Below are 22,439 nucleotides of genomic sequence, written 5' to 3'. Positions count from 1 at the left end.
TTTAATAAAAGTAAACTAAAAATCTTTTTTTTTATGTAGCGTTGCGCTTCCGGCGTTTAAGAGTTTCCCCGGCAGCGGCGCCAAAAATACTTGATGTCAAAGCTAAGGGGTATAAAATACTATTGAAGTTTACAAGGAAACACTATTAAATACGATACAATTTTACACAAGATATTTATTTATTTAGAGAATGGATATACTTAAACCTTGCTACAACACTTATAGGCAGTGTACCTAATCGTACAGTAGTGTAGTTTTTAGTAAGCCCGGTTCGTTCCACAGGGAAAATCTTTAAACAAAGCTTAACGCTATATTAGTTTACTTTTATAAAAATACAAATTTATATATGATGTTTCGCGAGGTGTATATAAAATAGCTATTAATTTTAGCAGGAAACACTATTAAATACGATACAATTTTACACAAGATATTTATTTATTTAGAGAATGGATATACTTAAACCTTGCTACAACACTTATAGGCAGTGTACCTAATCGTACAGTAGTGTAGTTTTTAGTAAGTCCGGTTCGTTCCACAGGGAAAATCTTTAAACAAAGCTTAACGCTAAATTAGTTTACTTTTATAAAAATACAAATTTATATATAAGTAATATTATTATTATAAAGGGGGGTTTTTACCGTTTAATGACCGGTTTGTCAATTTTAAAACTTTAGTCGCAGTTAAAACCAAATGTAAAATATTAAAAATAAATACAAGACTTAAATTAAAGCGTAAAGTAAATAACGATAATGAAATTGCGAATAATAAAAGTGCGATAAAATAAACTTGCGATAATTAAAAAGTACGAAAATTAAAAGTGCAATTAAATACAATAACAATAAATAAAAATGCAATAATTAGAAGTGCAATTAAATATAAAATAAAGGAAATTAAATATGAAATAAAAGAATTATGCTTATTTAAATTTCCGTAATCATGATGTTTGACGTGTTGATTTTAGTTTTATGCCCATGGGTTAATTATCCTTTGTCCTGGATTATTTAATATGTCCGTCTGGTTTTTGTCCATAACAGTCCATCAGTCATAAATATAAAGTGCGAGTGTCCTCGTCAAATTATCCTTATACCCGAAGTTAAATATTCCAACTAATTGAGGACTTAAACTGTAACAAGATTTTAATACTTTGTTTAATAATTACACCAGGATGTTGACTGAGTGTAATCCAAGGTTTTAATATTTTGTTATCAATTATACCAAGTGTCCTTGTACATAATTTCACCCCTGTTTTAATTATTCTAGTGACTATTAATCCATTCCCGTGTCCAGTTAAATGAACGATTATTCATACATATAAATACCCCGCCCATCGTGTCCGATCGAGTGTATATGGTAATTTATAGGGACGCCCAACTGTAAATCTTTATATTAACATTAACAAACTATCATTTAGTTAAACAAATATAAAGCCCATTAATAGCCCATAGTCTAATTTCCACAAGTGTCGTTCTTTTGTCCAAACCCCAATTATGGTACAAAGCCCAATTACCCAATTTTAGTAATTAGCCCAACATCATGATTACTTCATTTTAAATAAGCATAATAATAACTTAGCTACGAGACATTAATGTAAAAAGGTTGAACATAACTTACAATGATTAAAAATAGCGTAGCGTTACACGGACAGAATTTCGACTTACACCCTTACAACATTCGCTAACATACCCTTATTATTAGAATTATAATTAAAATTAAAATTAAAATATAAATTATAAATATATCGTATGAATGGAGAAAAGAGAAAGATAGATTGTTTTGTGGTGCACCAAAGCTCGATTTTTATAGGCATGTGGGCTGGAACTGGGGCTCATGCGATCGCATGGATTTATGCCTTCCAGGCCATGCGATCGCATGGCCAGCTGGGGAAGCTCATATTTGGTTGTTTTCTTCTGCCGACGGTTTTATAAATAATATAATATATTAAATAATTATAAGAATTATTTAAATATTATATTATATTTATGTGCATAGTTGACTTGTAATTTTTAGTCCGTTGTGTCGAGCGTTGAGAGTTGACTCTGGTCCCGGTTCCGGATTTTCGAACGTCCTTGCGTACAATTTAATATCTTGTACTTTGCGTTTTGAATCTTGTACTCTTGTAATTTCGAGACGTTTCTTATAAATAATTGGAACTTCTTGGATTGTATTTTGTACTTTTGAGCTTTTTGGTCGTTTGCGTCTTCAATTCGTCGAATCTGTCTTTTGTCTTCACCTTTTATTATTTAAACGAATATCACTTGTAAATAGGACAATTGTAACTAAAAGCTTGTCTTTCTTGAGGAATAATGCTATGAAATATATGTTCGTTTTTAGCATTATCAAATATTCCCACACTTGAGCGTTGCTTGTCCTCAAGCAATATCGTCTTGAAATACTAGAATCACTTCTTTATTCTTCACACTTTGTACATCAGTGATTTCTATACGGCGGTATAAACAATGATAGTAATGATAGAACCATGGTTAAAGGTGGGTGTGTCATCCACAGTTGCCTCGGGTTTAGGTCAACGACACTTGCAATCAAATAGCCGATTTACTTTCGGTTTCCAAAGAAAAGTGCACATTTGAAAGGCGGTTTACAGTCCCACATGACTATGAAAATGTAGATCCGTAAGGAAATTGGATCTTTATGAAAATATTTGATCTTTTGAAAATTCAATCTAGCTTTTACCCTAGATAAGTTTTCCGGAATAACCCTTCACCGGTGTTTGCAAAATATTTTTGTGGGTTTGGTGGGTTTCAGATTTGAAAATTTTAGCTCAAAACTTGCGGTTTTGTGTCACCCACTTGCTAACCTTGTATTAGGAAAGCAACACGTCCAGTTTACTTGTCCCGTATATTACCTTTCGATAAACTACTGTCCGATTGTAAAGGAAAGCGTTGAACAAGCAACTGTTAAGGCAATGTCCCCTGACATGCTTTTAATTATGGTCTATAACGTGTCGGACGCAATTACTATCCTTGGTAGGAGTAATAGTAAAGCTCACCCTTATGATTTTTCGGTCTGGCACAAGGTCCTGTCTTTGACCATGCTATGCAACCACCGTTCTTACGGTTGACACCCGATTTGGTTCAGGTGACCTAATGAATTCCAGGTGAATTCCTAGGATTTTACGTTCAATGGTAATGAATGCATTGAAAATAGGGTTTTCAGAAAACAAATCGGTTTGTAATTTTGATCAAAATATTTTCTCGTTCAAGCTCGAGTTTAGATATCATTGAATTCCATGAGTTTGAATTCTCAATCTTTAAGGTCAATCTCTAGGATTGAGTAATATCAGGCTTAAAAGCTGATTTTTAATCTTTAAGGAGATTATCCTTTCTGGGGATCTGATTCATTAGTCTTATCCAGCTAATTTGCACGGTGCCTCTCATTTTACGAGATAAATCCTTCTCATGGTTAGGATAAATCTGACCACTTGGCGACCCTGTTTAATGCTGAGGTCCGTGGATTTCCTGCTGATTTTAGTGATGACTTTTCTAGATTTTTCGTCAACCTACAGCTGGTCTGGACGACAACTTCCTGACTTAAATCAAGAAGCGCGTGTCTTTTTTGGAAGACTTTACTTCCTTTTAATGATGGAATTGATTCATCGTGTAGATCCATCTCTTCTTTTCTTTCATCGGGTAAAATGGTTTAGTTTAGTCCAAAGCAAAAGTATTTTCAGTTATTTGTTACAGATATATGTGACATATGTTTAAGATAACTTGGTAAATTTTCCCACACTTGGCTTTTATTTTCCTTTTTATCGTCCTCTATTCCATTTTAAATGAATTTCAACATTTTGGTTTGTTTCTCAATTTATGTCCTTTTTGAGGTAACAATAATTTCGGTGTTAAAACCTAGTTTTATCGTTCATAAATATGTATAAACATGATTTTGAGTTCATTTAATTGAAAATTTTTAAAAATTTTACTAGAATTGGGTAGTCAGTATATAAGACTAGGGCTGTTCTTTATTATCAGAGAGCACTAGATTCTAATACAACTACTACGTTACTAGTATTTTTAATGGTAACCAAGTGTATAAAGATAAAAATTTTTAAAAATCCGAAAGAATTTAACCGCTTCACACACTTAAGATCTTGTAATGCCCTCATTTGCAAGAAATCAGTACAATTTAAATTATTGAGGGTGATTAGCGTAGAAATGATTAAATTTTAAAAAAGTTTCCAAACATATTGGCGTTTGTTTGCTGAATGATAAATGGTGCATATCATTTGTTCATTTCGTCTGTTGTTACATAACATTTATTTGTCATCTTGTCGTCAAAATTAGTAGCTTTTGCTGAACTTAATGCCAGTCTTTGAAAATGCGCTGTTTTACCCTGTTTTGTACAATCGACAATATACATACATACAAATATAATTATGCATGGCAATTTGAAATGGGACTTAATATCCCACTTTCAAATTCTAAATATGAAATATTAGTACACAATAATAATAAAATAATAAAAATTACACAAATATATCCAATAACATAAGTTTAAACATGAAAAGGTCAAAAGATAAAAACATAAAAATCATAAAAATAACCAAATGGAACTAAATCAGTCTGGATAGGGGTTCCAGTTCATCTCATCGGGTGGGTTCCATTGTTGGTTATAGGTGTTCTGATAGGCTTGGTTATAGTCATACCGGTTAAAGGGTGGTCGGATATCGGGGCTATGTGGCGGAAAATGAGCAGGTCGAGTAGGTACATAGTTATTTGGTACCTGATATGATAGCTGGCTCATGATTTGGTGCTGATGAACTAACCAGCTATCGTGTTGGCGTCGCCTATAATCCTCGTATACTCGCTCGGAGTTCCACTGCTCATACATACTATGTCTGGCCGCGTTCGTCATTGCTTCCTCATCTATACGAACGTGGACGTCAAGAATAGCATCTCGAAAGACATCCCTAATGTCTTCCGCCTCCTCCATTTCCTCGTCTGAGCCTCTCTCTACCTGAGGATGAGATCCCTCATAGGGTACTGCCTGGTTACGTCTACTTTTCAATACCTTAGCACCCACATAAACTTTCAATCCTAAGGGCTCAACCTGTTCTTTACAAATCTGTAATGGACCCCCTTGGTTCCTATCAACACCTAAATACTCTCCAATGAGAGTAACAAAAATACCTCCTCCTATTATACTCCCGTCCTGCAATCCCTCTACCATTTTAGATAAATAAAAAGCAACACAGTAAGGGATATTGACAAAGCTTCTAGGATCCCGAATACACTTTAGGTAGAATAAATCATATAAGGTAATTTTTTCTTTATTATGACCTCTTTGTGTAATCGAGTTAGCCAAAAATCTATGAAAAATACGAAGCTCGGCTCTGTCAATATGTGTATAGGAGTGTCCTCCTGCTCGTGTAAAAACATCAAAATGTGACATACGCCTCCAAATGGCGTCAGCGTCAAAGTTACTATCTACCCGTTCACCATAATGAATCAAGTTTGTACAATCGGGTAATAGCAACTCACCAAGAGTATCTATCTGTAAGGCCCTGGCCTTGTCCAGCATGGACATTCTGTACATCCTACCGCCAAGGATAAACCTAAGAAATCTTCTATCATCTATTCTAACTATATTTGTATCAAGTGATACAGTACTCATCAACTCAACACACCATTCCTTATATACAGGTCTACGAATGGTGAAAAGACGTTCCCAATCTGTAAAAGAAGAACTGCCATACCTTTGAACTAAAAGCTGTCTAACACGGTCAGCTAGATGGACCGTTTCCAAAGGGGCCCAATCAATTACCCTTGGCACCTCTACATTTTTTGTTACCAATTTGAATTTGTTCCTTTGATATGTCTCGTAATCTCTCCATCTTCTATCAAATCTCAGATTAGGATGTAGAGTGTGCTCAGGAATCGTTGGGAATTCTACTGGCGGCCTCATTGGGAATACTATGAATTCATCAACAAACTGTACCGGATCATAATAAGGTATATGCTGATCAGGCTGTTGTTGTTCCTGTTGTGGTTCTTGTTCGTGTTGCATTTCTAGTTCTGGTTCTGGTGCTGGTCGTCTAGATGATAATGCTCCTGAACCTCCAGTATCGGCTCTCTGTAAAACACATTAAACACAAAATTTGTGCATCCAAATATGCATTAGTGTTAGCAAAATAACAACTTAAAACAATCACTATAACATGTTAAATCAAAATTAAACTTATACACATTTTTACAATTTTTCACAATTCTACACTTTTCAAATAAGCACATATGAAAATGTATACAAAATTCATAAGCATTTAACTCAAATAACATGTCAAAATATTCATTACTAATAATTAAACAAGTCTCAAATGGCAAATATATCAAATTAATCAAGTTCATGAATTTTGGGCTTAAAAAGTCCACTTTAATCTCCAAAAATCATGTTTAGGATCATTGTTTGGATCATTTAACTATCTAAACATGTTACACTACTCAATTTAGCAATAATTCATGACAAAAATCGGCCATAACCTGTTTATATCAAAAAGCCCCAAATTGCTCAAGAACACAAACCCTAGATTTCTAAAAATTTTGAAGTTTTTGGCTTCAAATCATGTTAAATAGCATTAATCTAGGTTATACATGCATAAAATACTAACAATTTAACACTAATTACACTAGAAATTAATAAAATTGCATTAGGTAAAAAATTGGTAATTATCACAAAAACTAGGAATTTATAGAGTTTAGGGGTGTAATTTTTACCAATTTGCTGAAGAATGAGAATCTAGGCATGATTAGAGCAAGAAAAATGACGAATTACGGTGGAAAAATGGCGAAAATTGGTGAATTTTTGGAGTTGGTTCGTGAATGTGTGTGTGTTGTGGTGAAGAGCAGAACTCGCTGCTGTATTTGTTTCTGGCCTGGATTTCAGCTCCATGCGATCGCATGGAGTTGAAGTGTAAAACCCATGCGATCGCATGGGGGTCCGGGTAAAGTGTTTTCAGCTTTTTTTTTTTTTTAAATTAACTTATAAAACAATTAAGTGATTAATTTTTAAAATTTTGTTTCCCTTTTTCTTAGGACGAGGTCGTTTCGGATCGATGTCCTAGTCCGCCCTTCGACAAAATTTTAAAATTTGTCTTTTTTAAGCGATTGTTTTAAAAGCTTAGATTTTTGGGTTTTTTAATTTTTATTTTTTTTATATACCTTACTTCAATAAGATTAAAAATAGTGATAATAAAAGTTCTCGTCCCTCCCTTGGGTAAAGCAATTTCGGTTCAAAGACCTAGTCTTCAACTTACGACGAATTTTAAAAATCGTATTTTTAACTTAATGAGATAAAGTAAATTTTTGTATTTAAATTCACATAACTTAAAAATAAAATTCAAAATTAATATTAAAAATTCACACCAAACTTAAAATTTGAAATGCATAAAATTAAAAATTTATATTTTAAAAATTAAAAATTCACACCAAACTTAATTTAAAAATTCATATTATAAATTCACACCAAACTTATATTAATTTTTCAAATATTTACAATTTTAAATATATTGTTTTTACAAAGTTTACAATATTAATTTAAGATTTAAATATTAATTTTAAAAACATGGTAAAAATAAAATTAAAAATCTTTTTGGCTTTTTATCGCACTTTAATCAATCAAATATTATCAAAAATATGCTCCCCTCTTTTCGGTAAAGTAATTTCGGTTCCAAGACCTAATTTAACTCATGACGAATTTTTGAAATATTTTGGGTTGATTGATTAAAGATATTTATACCTTAAGAATAAATGTTAAATTTCGCAGTGACGTAATAAATTTTTGAATGATATCAATAATTTCGGTCGCAAAACCTAATTTTATTTAATACCAATTTAATACTTTATAGCGAACAAATTAGCGTTTATTATCAAAAGGTTAAAAAAAATAAAAATTAAAAATGTACAGACATACCTGTGAAATAGATTTCTTAGTTATATGATCTAACCCATTCATAAGATAGTCGGTTTAATTGGTTTTCCATGGCTACATAGGCGTAACCTCGAGCATTCAGTGTCTTTTCTTCTAAACATATGAACGGTCCGTCTCTGCATAAAGTAACAAATTCGGTATTTGAATAGGTTTGATTATTTGAACATTTACCTCCATGTGACCATTTTCCGCATTTGTGACATCGTTCTAGGTGTCATGCTCTTTTTTTTGCTGCGGATTTTGATTTTCCTTTACCAAATTGTAACTTATTATCTTCGCATCTGGATTCTTTTCTAACTCCGTCCATTCTTTCTCTGATTACTGATACTAGTTCACTCGGTAGTATGTCATTATTACATTTAGTGATCAAAGTGTGTAGCATTAGACCATGGTTTAGTTCACAGGCAGTCTTCATTTTGTAAAAACCTAAAAAAAATAAAAATTCAGAATGGGGGGAGAAGACTAGTTCTTTAGGGTCTGCTAGGGAAAGACCATTCGGGTTCCATTTTCGAGAACTACACGAAAACAGACAATCTAACTCTAACAGAAATACATATTATCCTTTAAAGACTTGATTCTCCCCACACTTAGTTAGCTGTGGTGTCGAAATTGTGAGTAACTTCGTTGTCGATTTCCATCGGACCATGTATGTAATGTTTAACTCTGTGACCATTAACTTTAAATTCATTCCCATTTGAATTTATCAATTCTACTGTTCCGTATGGGAAAACTCTTTTGACTATGAATGGTACAGACCATCTTGATTTCAATTTTCCAGGAAATAGCTTGAATCGTGAATTGAAAAGAAGAACTCTGTCTCCTTCTTTAAATTCTTTTGAACTTCTGATTCTTTTATCATGCCATTTCTTCGTTCTTTCTTTATAGATTAACGAATTTTCGTATGCTTCATGCCTTAATTCTTCTAATTCGTTTAGTTGACTTAATCGTAGACGTCCAGCTTCATGTAAATCAAGATTACATGTCTTCAAAGCCCAAAATGCTTTGTGTTCAATTTCTACTGGAAGATGACATGCTTTTCCATAAACAAGTCTAAAAGGTGTGGTTCCAATTGGAGTTTTGTAGGCTGTTCTAAAAGCCCAGAGTGCATCCTCCAATTTAATGGACCATTCCTTCGGATTTGATCCTACGATTTTCTCTAGAATACGTTTTAAAGCTCGGTTGGTATTTTCAACTTGTCCACTTGTTTGTGGATGATATGCGGTGGAGATTTTATGAGTTACTCCATATCTTTTAAGAACTTTCTCAAGTTGATTATTACAGAAATGAGTACCCCGATCACTTATTAAAGCTTTCGGTGTTCCAAACCTTGCAAAAAGACGTTTTAAAAAGTTGACTACAACTCGTGCATCGTTAGTTGGGAGAGCTTGTGCTTCCGCCCATTTAGATACATAATCAATGGCTACGAGTATATATAGATTATTATGAGATTTTGGAAATGGACCCATAAAGTCAATACCCCAAATGTCAAATACTTCACATACTTGGATGACATTTTGTGGCATTTCATCACGTTGACTTATTTTTCCGGCCCTTTAACATGCATCACAGGATTAGCAAAGAAGGTGTGCGTCTTTATAAATTGTAGGCCAATAGAATCCAGCATCATAAACTTTTCTTGCTGTTAGTTGAGGCCCATAATGCCCTCCTGTTGGTCCTGTGTGACAATGGTTTAAAATTTTACTAGCTTCATCTCCAAATACACATCAGCGTATTATTCCATCGGGACAACTTTTAAACAAATGTGGATCTTCCCAAAAATAGTGTTTTATATTACTGAAGAATTTCTTTCATTTTTGGTACGATAATCCTTTTTCAAGGAATCCACAAACTAAGTAGTTTGCATAGTCTGCAAACCATGGAATTTCTTTATAATCTATCTTCAATAGATATTCATCAGGAAAGTTGTCTTGTATGGCCGATTCATTTAGAACTTCTAATTCGGGATTTTCAAGACGAGAAAGATGATCAGCGGCGAGATTTTCTGCTCCTCTTTTATCTCGGATTTCAATATCAAACTCTTGTAAGAGTAAGATCCAACGGATTAATCTTGGTTTAGCATCTTGTTTTGAAAATAGGTATCTAAGAGCGGAATGGTCGGTATAGACCACCGTTTTTGCTAGAACGAGATATGATCGAAATTTGTCAAAAGCAAAGACAATAGCAAGGAGTTCTTTTTCAGTAGTTATATAGTTCGTTTGTGCTCCTTGTAATGTCTTACTAGCATAATATATAGGTTGAAATCGTTTTTCAATCCTTTGTCCTAAAACGGCTCCCATTGCAAAATCACTTGCATCGCACATTAGTTCAAATGGTAGAATCCAATTTGGTGTTATCATGATCGGTGCATTAGTGAGTTTTTCTTTAAGAATATTAAAAGATTTGATACACTCATCTGAAAAGATGAATGGAGCATCCTTTTCTAGGAGTTTATTCATAGGAGTGGCAATTTTAGAAAAATCTTTTATGAAACGTCGGTAAAAACCGGCATGCCCTAGAAAACTCCTAACTCCTCTAACATTGGTGGGATGTGGAAGTTTAGCAATTACATCTACTTTAGCTCTATCCACTTCAATTCCTTCTTTTGAAATTTTATGTCCAAGAACGATGCCTTCTTTAACCATGAAATGGCATTTCTCCCAATTAAGTACTAGATTTGATTGTTCGCATCTAATAAGCATTCGTTCCAGATTAACTAGACATGATTCAAATGTATCACCGAAGACTGAAAAGTCATCCATAAAAACTTCCATGCATTCTTCTATCATGTCGTGAAAAATCGCCATCATACACCTTTGAAAGGTTGCAGGGGCGTTGCAAAGTCCCAATGGCATGCGTTTGTAAGCAAAAGTACCATAAGGGCACGTGAATGTGGTTTTCTCTTGGTCCTCGGGTGCTATTGGAATTTGAAAATATCCGGAAAATCCATCTAGAAAACAATAGTAACTATTTCCGGCTAATCTTTCCAACATTTGATCTATGAAAGGTAAGGGAAAGTGATCTTTTCTATTGGCGTCATTTAATTTTCTATAATCAATACATACACGCCATCCTGTTACAGTCCTAGTAGGAATAAGCTCATTTTTCTCATTTGTAATGACAGTCATGCCACCCTTCTTAGGTACGCATTGAACTGGGCTTACCCATGGACTATCAGAGATTGGATAAATTAGACCTGCATCTAGCAGTTTAATAATCTCTTTCTTAACTACATCTTGCATATTAGGATTTAGTCTTCATTGGCGTTGCACATACGTTTTATGACCTTCTTCCATAAGGATTTTATGTGTGCAATACGAAGGACTTATTCCTTTAATATCATGAATCTTCCATGCAATGGCTGGTTTATGAGATTTCAACACAGAAATGAGTTGTGATTTCTCATTTTCAGTAAGAGAAGACGATATTATTACAGGTAATTCAGATTCACCATGTAAATAAGCGTATTCCAAATGGTTTGGAAGTGGCTTTAACTCTAATTTCGGTGGTTCTTCTATCGATGATTTATATCGATATCTGTCTTCTTCTTTTAGCATTTGAATTTCTTCTATTGTTGGTTCATATCCATTAGCTATAAGTGTAGCTAACATTTCAGCTTCATCAATTGGTTCATTACCTTCTCCTAAAGAACATTCTCCTGTTCCTTGTAATTCTGGAAATTCTTCTAACAATTCTGCATGTGCATCTATAGTTTGAATATAATAACATGTATCATCTGCAGATTGCGATTGTTGCATTGCTCTATCAACTGAAAAGGTAACACTCTCTTCCTCTATACTTAGGGTCGATTTCTTACCGAACACGTCTATCATTGCTTTAGCCGTGTTTAAGAATGGTCTTCCTAATATGAGAGGAACTTGAGAATCTTCTTCCATGTCCAAAACAACAAAATCTACTGGAAATACTAAAGTACCAACTTTAACTAGCATGTTCTCCATTATCCCTCTAGGATATTTTATTGATCTATCGGCTAGTTGTATGCTTATTCTGGTTGGTTTCAATTCTCCAAGGTCTAGTTTAGCGTATAGTGAATATGGCATTAGATTTATACTAGCACCTAAGTCTGCCAATGCTTCTATTGAACTAAGACTACCCAGAAAACATGGAATTGTGAAACTTCCTGGATCAGATAATTTTTCTGGTATCTTATTCAACAGCACTGCTGAACAATTAGCATTCATAGTAACAGCCGAGAGTTCTTCCATTTTCTTTCTATTTGAGATTAGATCTTTCAAGAATTTAGCATATCTAGGCATTCCTGAAATCACATCAATGAAAGGAAGATTTACATTTATCTGTTTAAACATATCCAAGAATTTGGATTGCTCGGCTTCAAGTTTCCTTTTCTTCATTTTACTCGGGTAAGGAAGTGGTGGTTGGTATGGTTTAACATAAGGTTTAGCATTAACTGTGTTATCTTCATTAACCTTTTCAACTACCGGTTCTTTTTCCTTATCTTGATCAGGTTGTGGTTCTTGTGGAGTAGGAATAGCTTCATCAGAAGTTACAGGTATTTCAGGTGGTTTAAGTGTTGTACCACTTCTTGTGGTAATGGCTTTAGCTATTTCATTTCGGGGGTTAGCATTTGTATCACTAGGTAGACTTCCCGGTTTTCTTTCACCTATTAACCTTGCTAGGTTACTTACTTCTTGTTCCAGATTTTGAATAGAAGCTTGTTGATTTCTAAATGCTTGAGCATTTTGTTCATTGGTTTGTTTTTGAGATGTGAAAAACTGCGTTTGAGTTTCAACTAGCTTCGTCATCATATCTTCTAAATTCGGCTTTTTATCATCGGTTTGTTGTGGTGGTTTGTTTTGAAAAGTAGGTCTTTGCTGATTATAAGTATTATTGGATACTTGTTGATTGCTAGGACCTTGTTGGTTGTTGTATGGAATATTTCGGTTATAATTCTGGTTTTGATTGTAAATCGGTCTTGGCGGTTGATAATTATTCTGATAATTATTTCCAGGCCTTTGGTTTATGTATGAAATATTCTCTCTTTGTTCCATTGTTAATTCAATACTGAGACAATCTTTTGTCAAATGTGGTCCTCCACACTGCTCACAACTAATTCGTATTGAGTGAATATCTTTAGTCATCTTTTCCATTCGTCTCTCGACAACATCTATCTTTGCGGAAATGGAATCTAAGTCATGGCTAGAATCGGCTCTAGCTGCTTTAGATGATCTAACGATATCTTTTTCTTGGTGCCACTCATGTGAGTGGGAAGCAGTGTTATCAATAATTTTGTAAGCATCAGTTTCGGTTTTCTTCATAATAGAACCACCGGATGCTATATCCATGTCTTTCCTTGTAGTGATGTCGCATCCTTGGTAGAATATTTGTACTATTTGACAAGTGTCTAAACCATGTTGCGGACATCCTCTTAATAACTTTCCATATCTAGTCCACGCCTCATATAGAGTTTCATTTGGCTTCTGTGTAAACGTAACAATTTCTGCTTGAAGTCTTACGGCTTTAGATGCAGGAAAGAATTGTTTAAGAAATTTTTCAACTAAAACATCCCATGTATCAATCGCCCCTTCAGGTAACGATTCCAACCAATCTTTGACTTCTCCCTTTAAAGTCCAGGGAAATAACATGAGATATATCTGTTCATCCTCCACTTCTCGGATTTTAAATAGTGTGCAAATCCTATTAAAGGTACGCAGATGTTCATTTGGATCTTCCTTCGGCGCACCACTAAATTGGCATTGATTAGTCACCATGTGTAGAATTTGTCCTTTGATTTCATAATCTGGCGCATTAATGTCTGGATGAGTAATTGCGTGACCTTGGCCAGTGCGTTTAGCTCTCATTCGGTCTTCCATACTTAAAGGTTCCAGATTCTCCATAATTGAATTTGTTGAATCGGAATCACTAGAGGATTCTGATTTAATGGTTCGTTCCTCAACAATCTCTGTTGGAATGATTGGTGGTTCTGGAGGAAAGTTTAGTGGTTCAGGATCTACGAATCGTTCCTGAATATTCTCCGGATTCTCAATTGTGAGGTCGGGTTCAAAAAATGGATTATCGGAAATTTGAACTGGAGTACTTGGTCGACTGGATGACGATTCTAAAGAAAAATCAACGGCAGTAATATTTGCTAAATGTCTTGATCTAGTTACAGGTGGTGAACGTACAAAAGGTGGTGAACGTCTTGCTCGGTGCATTCACTGAATATCCTATTAGTTTTTAAAAGGAAAGAAAAATTATAATAAGTTATCCAATCAATAGACTTTTCTGATTTTGCCCACGTTTCGAATAGCCAAAAGATGCAGCAGAGGGGCAGGATTCGTTTGGTCTCAATATAATTGAGGACTGTTTGGCTCCAATAACCCGGTCCACGTACAAATCCAACTATTACTACGAACCAGAAAATTTTGATGTCTATCAATTTAACCACTTAAAATAAATTTTCGTAATTTTAAGAAATTTAGATAAGAAGTAGAATAAAAATCTATGTCCTAAAACTAGAATAGCGAGAAATAAGAAAGAAAAAGAGTTCGTCGAAAAAGGTCGAAAAAGAAAAATGGTTGAAAAATAAAAGGTGACGGAAAAATAAAAGAAACTTATAAAATTAAAAAAACACTTGACTAACCTAACCTTATTACTACAACTAACTTAAAATTATAATCGCAAATTGAGATTACTAATTGGAATGATAATTGATACATAGGTAAAAGTCGTCTAAAAATATTAAAGCTTACAGGAAAAACTATATCCCAAATGGAAATAACTTAAAAAGAAACTAAAACTTAAAAAGGCGTCGCAAAATTCTAAAGCACTTAAATCTTAGTCTAAAGAAAAAGCACTTAAGGAATTCTACGGCAAAGCCTAAAAATCTAGAAGTAAAAATAACTATGGCAAAAACTATATTTAAAACTAAGTATGAGCTAAAAATACAAATATTACGCTAAAACGATTAAAAAGGGACAAAATATAAAAATATACAAAAAGTTGTAAAAAGTACAATTTTTATAAAAATATTATTTTTATATTATTTATTTCATTAAACTATTAATTTTGTAATTTATAAAAACTAATTAAAATTTTAAATACAAATTAATTAAAACTAATCTAAATAATAAAATAACCTAAACCCTAATTAGGGTTATAATTAATTATAATTAATAATTATACTCCGTAATGATTGCTGGCTGCAGTCTGGCTTGTCAGATGGGCTCATGCGATCGCATGAGTCCTCAGTTGCCCAGCCATGCGATCGCATGGGCTAGGGTTTCGGGTCACAGAGTGGGCTGCTACAGTACAGGCCGAATTAATTTTTTTTTTTTTGTTTTTGCTGTAAAACATAAAATATATTTATTAATTAAATAAAACTTATATTTTTACAAACTAAAAAAAATAGAAATAAAGAAACTTTATAAAACTTATTTATTTACCAAACTCTAAAAAAAATATTTATATTTTTGTTTTTTCTTTTTATATTTTCGAATATTTAAAACGTATTTTTATAAAAACGAATTTAATAAAAGTAAACTAAAAATTCTTTTTTTTTTTATTATTAGCGTTGCGCTTCCGGCTTTTAAGCTAGATTGATCCCCGGCAGCGGCGCCAAAAATACTTGATGTTTCGCGAGGTGTATATAAAATAGCTATTAATTTTAGCAGGAAACACTATTAAATACGATACAATTTTACACAAGATATTTATTTATTTAGAGAATGGATATACTTAAACCTTACTACAACACTTATAGGCAGTGTACCTAATCGTACAGTAGTGTAGTTTTTCGTAAGTCCGGTTCGTTCCACAGGGAAAATCTTTAAACAAAGCTTAACGATATATTAGTTTACTTTTATAAAAATACAAATTTATATATAAGTAATATTATTATTATAAAGGGGGGTTTTTACCGTTTAATGACCGGTTTGTCGATTTTAAAACTTTAGTCGCAGTTAAAACCAAATGTAAAATATTAAAAATAAATACAAGACTTAAATTAAAGCGTAAAGTAAATAACGATAATGAAATTGCGAATAATAAAAGTGGGATAAAATAAACTTGCGATAATTAAAAAGTATGAAAATTAAAAGTGCAATTAAATACAATAACAATAAATAAAAATGCGATAATTAGAAGTGCATTTAAATATAAAATAAAGGAAATTAAATATGAAATAAAAGAATTATGCTTATTTAAACTTCCGTAATCATGATGTTTGACGTGTTGATTTTAGTTTTATGCCCATGGGTTAATTATCCTTTGTCCTGGATTATTTAATATGTCCGTCTAGTTTTTGTCCATAACAGTCCATCAGTCATAAATATAAAGTGCGAGTGTCCTCGTCAAATTATCCTTATACCCGAAGTTAAATATTTCAACTAATTGGGGACTTAAACTGTAACAAGATTTTAATACTTTGTTTAATAATTAAACCAGGATGTCGACTGAGTGTAATCCAAGGTTTTAATATTTTGTTATCAATTATACCAAGTGTCCTTGTACATAATTTCACCCCTGTTTTAATTATTCTAGTGACTATTAATCCATTCCCGTGTCCGGTTAAATGAACGATTATTCATACATATAAATACCCCGCCCATCGTGTCCGATCGAGTGTATATGGTAATTTATAGGGACGCCCAATTGTAAATCTTTATATTAACATTAACAAACTATCATTTAGTTAAACAAATATAAAGCCCATTAATAGCCCATAGTCTAATTTCCACAAGTGTCGTTCTTTTGTCCAAACCCCAATTATGGTACAAAGCCCAATTACCCAATTTTAGTAATTAGCCCAACATCATGATTACTTCGTTTTAAATAAGCATAATAATAACTTAGCTACGAGACATTAATGTAAAAAGGTTGAACATAACTTACAATGATTAAAAATAGCGTAGCGTTACACGGACAGAATTTCGACTTACACCCTTACAACATTCGCTAACATACCCTTATTATTAGAATTATAATTAAAATTAAAATTAAAATATAAATTATAAATATAAATATATCGTATGAATGGAGAAAAGAGAAAGATAGATTGTTTTGTGGTGCACCAAAGCTCGATTTTTATAGGCATGTGGGCTGGAACTGGGGTTCATGCGATCGCATGGATTTATGCCTTCCAGGCCATGCGATCGCATGGCCAGCTGGGGAGGCTCATATTTGGTTGTTTTCTTCTGCCGATGGTTTTATAAATAATATAATATATTAAATAATTATAAGAATTATTTAAATATTATATTATATTTATGTGCATAGTTGACTTGTAATTTTTAGTCCGTTGCGTCGAGCGTTGAGCGTTGACTCTGGTCCCGGTTCCGGATTTTCGAACGTCCTAGCGTACAATTTAATATTTTGTACTTTGCGTTTTGAATCTTGTACTCTTGTAATTTCGAGACGTTTCTTATCAATAATTGGAACCTCTTGGATTGTATTTTGTACTTTTGAGCTTTTTGGTCGTTTGCGTCTTCAATTCGTCGAATCTGTCTTTTGTCTTCACCTTTTATTATTTAAACGAATATCACTTGTAAATAGGACAATTGTAACTAAAAGCTTGTCTTTCTTGAGGAATAATGCTATGAAATATATGTTCGTTTTTAGCATTATCAATATATAAGTAATATTATTATTATAAAGGGGGGTTTTTACCGTTTAATGACCGGTTTGTCGATTTTAAAACTTTAGTCGCAGTTAAAACCAAATGTAAAATAATAAATAAATACAAGACTTAATTCAAAGCGTAAAGTAAATAACGATAATGAAATTGCGAATAATAAAAGTACGATAAAATAAACTTGCGATAATTAAAAAGTACGATAATTAAAAGTGCAATCAAATATAATAACAATAAAAATGCGATAATTAGAAGTGCAATTAAATATAAAATAAAGGAAATTAAATATGAAATAAAAGAATTATGCTTATTTAAACTTCCGTAATCATGATGTTTGACGTGTTGATTTTAGTTTTATGCCCATGGGTTAATTGTCCTTTGTCCTGATTTATTTAGTATGTCCGTCTAGTTTTTGTCCATAACAGTCCATCAGTCATAAATATAAAGTGCGAGTGTCCTCGTCAAATTATCCTTATACCCGAAGTTAAATATTCCAACTAATTGGGGATTCGAATTGTAACAAGGTTTTAATACTTTGTTTAATGAATACACCAGGTTATCGACTGCGTGTAAACCAAGGTTTTACTACTTTGTTAACAATTACACCAATTACCCTTGAATGTAATCCACCCCTGTTTTAATGAGTTCATTGACTATTAATCCATCCCCGTGTCCGGTCAAATGAACAATAATTCGTACTTATAAATATCCCGCCCATCGTGTCCGATTAAGCGTATGTGGTTATATATAAATACGTCGAATTATAAGTTTGTATATTAAATTAACAAGGTATTGTTTAGTTAATATAAAACCCATTAATAGCCCATAGTCTAATTTCCACAAGTGTCGTTCTTTTATCCAAACCCCAATTATGGTACAAAGCCCAATTACCTAATTTTTAGTAATTAGCCCAACATCATGATTACTTCAGATTAAATAAGCATAATAATAACTTAGCTACGAGACATTAATATAAAAAGGTTGAACATAACTTACAATGATTAAAAATAGCGTAGCGTTACACGGACAGAATTTCGACTTACACCCTTACAACATTCGCTAACATACCCTTATTATTAGAATTATAATTAAAATTAAAATATAAATTATAAATATATATATATATTTTACGATATAGATAGAGAGATGGATGGATATATTGTGATTTTTTTTCGATCAGAATTCGTTTGCTTTTATAGGGATTTTCAACTTTTGGGGCTCCGCGACTCGCGGCATTTTTGGCCTTCAAACTTCGCGAGTCGCGGAGATTGAAATTACAGCTCAGTCCCTTTTGGAGTCTTTCTTGCCGACGGTTTTAAATATAAATATAATATATTAAATAATTATAAGAATTATTTAAATATTATATTATATTTATGTGCATAGTTGACTTGTAATTTTTAGTCCGTTGCGTCGAGCGTTGAGAGTTGACTCTGGTCCCGGTTCCGAATTTTCTAACGTCCTTACGTACATTTTAATATCTTGTACTTTGCGTTTTGAATCTTGTACTCTTGTTAATTTCGAGACGTTTCTTATCAATAATTGGAACCTCTTTGATTGTCTTTTGTACTTTTGAGCTTTTTGGTCGTTTGCGTCTTCAATTCGTCGAATCTGTCTTTTGTCTTCACCTTTTATTATTTAAACGAATATCACTTGTAAATAGAACAATTGCAACTAAAAGCTTGTCTTTCTTGAGGAATAATGCTATGAAATATATGTTCGTTTTTAGTATTATCAATCATCATATCTCTCATTATAAATATCTTCGATATTTCTGAAGATATCTTCATAACTATTGTTATCCGAAATCATTTATCTCTTCGCGCTATCTGTGTTATATCATAAAAGAAACTATTTTAGTTTCTAAATTCTGAAACCTTCGAGTTTAAAATATGAATGTTTTTGAAGTAGTGTTGGGAACTGAAGCATGCGTTAGTATAATATAATGACACTTGATCAACGTGATTATATTACAGTAAGTCATGCTGAGTTTCTAATGAAACATGATAATTCACAGACCATAACATCATCATGTGCCATTTTACACGACTCTTACATTTACCTGACCTTTAAACATATCAAGAAATATTTTTCTTGATGATTCGGTCTTTTTCAGATATTCTGATAATTTGACAAATCAAGATCATGCCATTACAATTTTCTTCTTAGAACATTAACTGTGTTCATTTCAAAATCCATACCTACAAATTCTGGACCATTATTCGCTTGACTTGAAGTCGGGAAAAGGAGACAAAAGTATGGAACTCTTGAATATAAAAGAAAATATAAAGCTCGACAACAACACATAAATTACAAACCGTGCATATCAATACGTACTGCCACATAAAGGCACGAGAGAATTAAAATTACTATAACCCGAAGGTAATAGTAGAAATAAATAAAATCCTCCGGTGGTAGATGAAAAAGAAGAATGACAGAGATGAAAGTTAAGAGTATATCCAGAATCAGTACTGGATGGAGTATACTGATGAATGCTTTAAAATATGAGTTGAGAGAGAAAGAAAAGAAGGGGTGAGTTGTGGAAATAAGGAAATGAAGGGAGGTGGATTTATAGTGAAATATCAGACAGAGCAATTGAGACAGGTTATCGCATTTAACCAAAGAAGATCCTAATTTCCTTAATTACGGAAGAACCAAATCTTATTACGAAGATTTCCTCTAGAATCCCTTGAATACCAGAAATCAACTATGACTACGTTAGCGGTTAAGTCGAATATGCATTTACTCATTTCACCCTTTTGTGATAGCTTTACTCGTACTCTTCACATAAACATATTGTTTTATCTATATTACTCAATGATGATAAAATTCTATTTATCAACTCATATTCATCATAAAAACATTCTTATTGTTATCCATGACAACCTCGATTAAATTTCGAGGACGAAATTTCTTTAACGGGTAGGTACGGTGACGACCTGGAAATTTCTGACCAAATTTAAACTTTATCTTTATATTATTCCGACATGATAAGCAAAGTTTGTTAAGTTAAATCTCAAGAATTTAAAACAGTGTTCATACATTCATTTAAACTCGACCAATTTCCGATGATTCACGAACCATTATATAAATAGATATGATTGTATATGTATATGTGTGTATATATATATATATATATATATATATATATATATATATATATTATAACTTGAAAACGTTAACAAAGTATTAGATATATAATACTTCACATGAACGTATTTGTTTCAGTATGTTTATCGATGGAATTATAAGATAATATCAAATGATTGAATTATTAGATACATTGTGATTATGATTACGGGTCTCTGTTATGAGGTCCACTATGATTTAAGAAAATCTATTCTTTTTAACAGTATTTGGAATAATTGGTAAAGTAATCTATCATTGAGAACAAAGTATCAATTATCAGGAACTAGACAAGAGTTAGTGGAAATTCCTATTTGATTTTCAATTCATACTTTACTATATTTTCCTCGTAACTTTTGATACAGTAATTATTAACTTTCATAATATTTAAAGTAAAAGTTATGTGACATAGATAACTTAGAAAATAAATATCGACATTTTACCTTAAAATGATTTTGTACGTTCGTCTAACCTTTGGACTTATCTCACGCTTCATCAATATTTATTAATTTAAAAACTTGAAATCTATTATATATAATTTTACTTTTCAAATACAATATAACGATTTCCATTATTTTAACCTTGTAATTCTTAATTATATATTAGTTTTGGAAAACAAAAGTTATCACATTTATTTGATTTAGTACTAAAACGTTTTCAATTTAGAAAGAACCTTATTATCAAAACATTTTCAAAGATACTTTATTAATGAATTTTGAAGAACTTAATTAAAACTTTGTGTTATAAAGTTACAAATATATTTTAAAAGATACTAAATAATAATTTCGAAACGATTTCAAATTATATAAAGAACTTTGAAATACAATTAGTTTTGAAAAACTAAATATTATATTGTTAAATAAATAATTCAAATATATATTTCAAAATGAATATATATATATATATATATATATATATATATATATATATATATATTTTATAGTGTAATAAAACTTAATATTAATTTAGTTATAAAACGTTTTGAGTTAAAAATATACTATTATATATACATATGTATATGTATGTATAACGAGACGTTATTTATGGAAGCAAACGACCAAAATACTCTAATGTTCAGGTTACACTTGAGAGATATAAATTATTGGTGAAATAAGTCTAGTTATTGACAAAGGTACACGTTGTGTATCGTTTAATACAAGTTTTCTTAGTGTACGGAAGTAAGTTCCAAAGACCGGAACCAGGACATAAGTCGAGTGACAATGTACGAATTATCGGAACTAATTTTACATGTTAACTAGATACGTAAATATAATATAATATAATATATATATATATATATAATTATATAAATTAAAGATATTATAAATAAAATATAATATAAACCAGCAGCCCACGTTTTGTTTACAATTAGTGCTGGACAGCTACTCCCATGCGATTGCATGGGAAGTTCATAGTGAAACCATGCGATCGCATGGCCATTTTGGTCAGGAACTCTTTATAAGCTCGACGAGTTTGCATTTAATCACACACACATATCTTTATCTCTACTCCGTAAATAATTATATTATTATTATTATTATTATTATTATTATTATTATTAATATTAGGATTATTAATATTAATATTATTATTATTAATATTATTATTATACATAAAATACTATGGCGAGGTTCTGCTCACATGTTTTCAAAATGAGTTTTTGAGAGGGATAGAGCTAAGGAAATTATGGGTTATAGCTATGGAGGTTATGGGTATGGAATAGGGGTATAGCTTAGGAGGTCAACCTAGTGTTTATCATCTCCGTTGCGTC

At 32.1% G+C, this 22,439-nt stretch overlaps 1 pseudogene; it reads right to left on the bottom strand.

Moving 5' to 3' along the window:
- LOC139849167 (uncharacterized) overlaps window positions 1–22,439 on the bottom strand; it is a 159,376-nt pseudogene that overhangs the window by 8,605 nt on the left and 128,332 nt on the right.

This window comes from Rutidosis leptorrhynchoides, chromosome 5 (genome assembly GCF_046630445.1).
Source record: "Rutidosis leptorrhynchoides isolate AG116_Rl617_1_P2 chromosome 5, CSIRO_AGI_Rlap_v1, whole genome shotgun sequence".
In the NCBI taxonomy this organism is placed as follows: Eukaryota; Viridiplantae; Streptophyta; class Magnoliopsida; order Asterales; family Asteraceae; genus Rutidosis; species Rutidosis leptorrhynchoides.
This window is presented reverse-complemented; position numbering and strand designations above follow the sequence as displayed.